Here is a 4,167-nt window from a genome sequence, read left to right as displayed (position 1 = left end):
CTGTACGGAAAGAAGACATTTCAGCGAGGTCCTTTACCTCTGAGAAAAGTTTGGTATGAAATTTCAGCTCTATTATAAACACTAATAGGAAGACGTGTTTAGAAAAGGAGAAAAATTAAAGAAAGTGCTAAGCAGAGATGAACAGACAAGTATTTATACTTGTATTTGTCCCCTTTCTCTTTCACAATATCTTAATATTATTAACAGCCAAGATTTTTAAGCCAAGAGGGACAAATGACTGAGATCAAGAACCTCAGGCACTAAAACTTAACACAGCTTGAGATTCATGGGAACATACACATTGTCATATTATATCAGGCTAGAGGTCTATCTGGTCCAGTAGCCTGTTTGGGACAGTGGCTGGCACTAGCTGCTTCAGAGGACAGTGGAATAATAATAATACCTATTTCTTATACAGCACTTTTCATTGATAGATCTCAAAGTACTTTATCCTCACAGATAGAGAAGTGTTACTATCCCCGCTTTACAGATGGGGAACTGCGGCACAGAGGCAAAGTGACTTACCCAAGGTCTACCATCTCTATACAGTCATTATTTTGTATACCTCTATCTTGTCCCCACTCATTTATCTCCTCATAAATTAAATAGTCCTAATCTTTCCCATCTCTTTTCATATGGAAGTTTTTCCAGACCTCTCTAATCATTCTTGCTGCTTATTTCTAACCCCTTGATTTTTCTGCTACATCCTTTTTGAGATGCAGTGGCTATAACTGAAAGCCATATTTCAGGAAAGGTTAGACTATTGACTTATATAATGGAATTATAATATTTGCCATATTGTTTTCCATTCCTTATGCATCCTAACATTTTTGTTTGCTTTTCTAACCTCTGGTGCACATTAAACATCCTTGAGCTAGCCACAGTAATGACTGGGGATAACATTTTCAAAAGCACCTCAGTGACTGAGGACCCTCATTCCCTAAGTCATTTTTTAAAGTGGGACTTAGCTCCTAAGTCACTCTGGCTTTCTTAAAATTTTGCTCCAGGTCTTTTTTCCTGATTTTTTTTTCAGTTAATTTATAACTTTGTAAAGTGTACCAATTAGGCAAAAATATTATTGCGATAACTTAGATACAAGCAATAGGTTAAAAAATAAAAATAAATCATGGATAGCAAAGTTAGTTCTAAACAGTTAATTTAAAAAACACAATAAATGATTTCAGTTCTCCTATAAATACACTGGTGTAAATTTACCGTGGTGTAACTCCAGTGACCTCACTGGCTTTACAGCATGGATGAATTTGTTCCATAAGTCCCAGGTTTCTGCTGCATCCTGCAGAAAATTGTGCTTTACAAACAGTTACAGGTGAACTCATTCTAATGAATTTTAAGACAATGGGCCAGATCTTCAGCTGGTGTAAACTGATGTTGCCTTCTTGAATTCAGTGGGGCTCTGCTGATTTACAAAAGCTGAGGATCTTTCTGCATCTTCTACAGATGATGAATCCAAAAATAAAAGATAAAAATAACTCTGAGACCAACATTTCCCCAAAATACAGATTGCAAAAGTATGTTAGTGAACTATTTATGTAAATCTAAATCACATAAACCACATCATAATTATTTGTGCCTATTATGAAAAATAACCTGCAATCCTGAGGGAAAACTCCCCATGAACTTTATTGGAGAGTTTTGCCTGAGTAAGGACTGCTGGATCAGTCCCTATATTACCTTTCAGTATAAAGAAAACAAAATACTACAGGAAAAGAAAGCTGTCTCTGCAATTCGAGTGTTTTCTCACCTCCTCTGCTGTCACTCTGTTACCTCTTCCCCAAACTGGAAAACAGTAAGTAGTGTTGCACGCTCTCTTCTCTCTATATATCATCTAGTATCAGTGCCCTAGAGTTTGTTTGCCTCAGGAGAGTTCCTTGACTCTTTGGAAAGCTAACAGGTTTATCTCAGGAATACACACAATCAGTACACAAACTGACTGCACATAATGCTCATATATTGCTTGCAGGTCACTAATGGTGAACAAGAAAATAGACAAGGTTTTTAAAAAAGAAGCAAAAAAACCCCAAACAAAAAGCAACACTCCCTCCCACCAAAATTCACCAAGAGTTCTAGAAGGGGTAGAAACCTTTCCTGCCTGATCATATAAACCAATCTTTAACTAATGGGGGTTTGGAAGAAATATCCTCTTTGAGCAGGTTATTCCCTATCTACCTACCACAGGATTTCTTGCACCTTCCTTTGAAGCATCTGATACTAGCCATTGTTAGAGACAGGATAATGAGCTGCATGGATCACCGGTTTGATATAATATGGCAATTCCTATGTTTTTATTTATTAATTATTATGATTATCTGTATTGCAGTGGATCAGGACCCCACTGTATTATATCCATAAAACAACCACTGTCCTGCTTTTAATGAGCATTCTGCAGAAAGTAGTTATGATAAGCTTAACTTTAACTATGCATAGGAACATTTTCAAGCAGATGCTTAGTAGCATGCTAGAGTCCTGTATCACCATATGGGATGTCAAAGGAGACACACAAGGTATGTGTAGCTGCCCCATGTGTGTATTTTGGGTTGCAGATGTTGCAGCAGCAATCATCAGCACAGAAGGGGTTAGGAAACTTTCAGCTAAATTCAGACACTATGTAACAGGCTGGCTTTGGTAGTATTTTAAATCCACTTTGTACTCATTTTGCATGGATGTAAATGACTACACAAGGTGCAAGGCAGTTGAGAGTAGAGACTGATTTAATTTGTGGATTAATCAATTTCAAGGCAGAAGGGATCATTAGATCATCAAGCCTGATCTCATGTATAATACAGGGCTACAGGATTTCACCCAGTTACCTCTTAATTGAGCCCAATAATTTAGCTATGTCTACACTAGCACTTTTATCGGTAAAACTTTTGCCGGTCAGGAGTGTGAAAAAACCACCCCTCACCGACAAAAGTTTACTGACAAAAGGGCCGGTGTGGACAGTGCTATGTTGGCGGGAGATGCTCTCCTACCAACATAGCTACTGCTGCTCAGTGGGTGGTTTAATTTTGCTGATGGGAGAACACTCTCCTGTTGGCATACAGTGGCTACACAGGAAATCTTACACGGCGCAGCTGCAGTGGTACAGCAGTGCTGCTGTAAGCAGGGGGGGCTCCAGACACCAGCGCAGCAAGCACGTGCCCGAGGTGGCAAGCCACAGGGGGCGGCGTGCCAGTCACCACGAGGGCGGCAGTCAGGCAGACTTCTGTGGCATGCCTGCGGGAGGTCCGCTGGTCCCGCGACTTCAGCAGCAATTCGGCAGCGGGTACAAACGCCGGAGACGCGGGACCAGCAGATCACCCACAGAAACGCTGCCGAAACTGTGTGGGGCAGCAAAAAACATAAAGCCGCCCCTGGCTGAAAAGTGTGTAGTGTAGACGTAGCCTTCGGGTTTGGTTAAAGCAGATCTTCCAGAAAAACTTCTAATCTTTATCTGAAGACATCAAAAGATGAAGAATTACCACTTTCCTGGTAGTTTGTTCTAGGATGACCAGATGTCCTGATTTTATAGGGATAGTCCTGATATTTGGGGCTTTGTCTTCTATAGGCACCTATCGCCCCCCCACCCGCTGTCCTGATTTTTCAGACTTGCTGTCTGGTCACCCTAGTTTGTTCCAACTGTTAATTATTTTCACTGTTAAAATGTTGTGCCTTATTTTCAGTCTGAATTTGTCCGGCTTTAATTTCTGGCCGTAGTTTTTTGTGTATGCCTTTCTCTGCTAGACTGAAGACCTCTTTAGGACCTGATATTTTTCTCCCTGTAGATACTTATACACTGTATTCAAGTTATCTCAGTCTTCTTTTTGATAAACTAAATAGAGATTAGCTCTTTAAATTTCTCACTGTAAGGCATTTATTGCAGCCCTCAGATAACTTTTGTGGCTCTGTACGAAACGCTTTCCAATGTTTTCAACATCCTCTTTGAAATGTGGACAGCAGAACTGTACATTGTATTCCAGGATCACTCTCACTAATGCTGTGCACAGAGGTAAAGTCACTTCCCTACTTTGACTGTTTATATAAGGATTGTGTTAGCCCTTTTTGCCACAGTACCACAGAATCAAGGTCACTGCTTTCCAGGATACAATCCCCCATTCTGTTGGTGTGGCCTGGCCCATTTCATTTTATCCGCTTAGGTGCAACTAATTT

This window comes from Gopherus flavomarginatus, chromosome 7, assembly GCF_025201925.1.
Source record: "Gopherus flavomarginatus isolate rGopFla2 chromosome 7, rGopFla2.mat.asm, whole genome shotgun sequence".
Lineage (NCBI taxonomy): Eukaryota > Metazoa > Chordata > Testudines > Testudinidae > Gopherus > Gopherus flavomarginatus.
Note: the sequence above shows the minus strand (reverse complement) of the source record.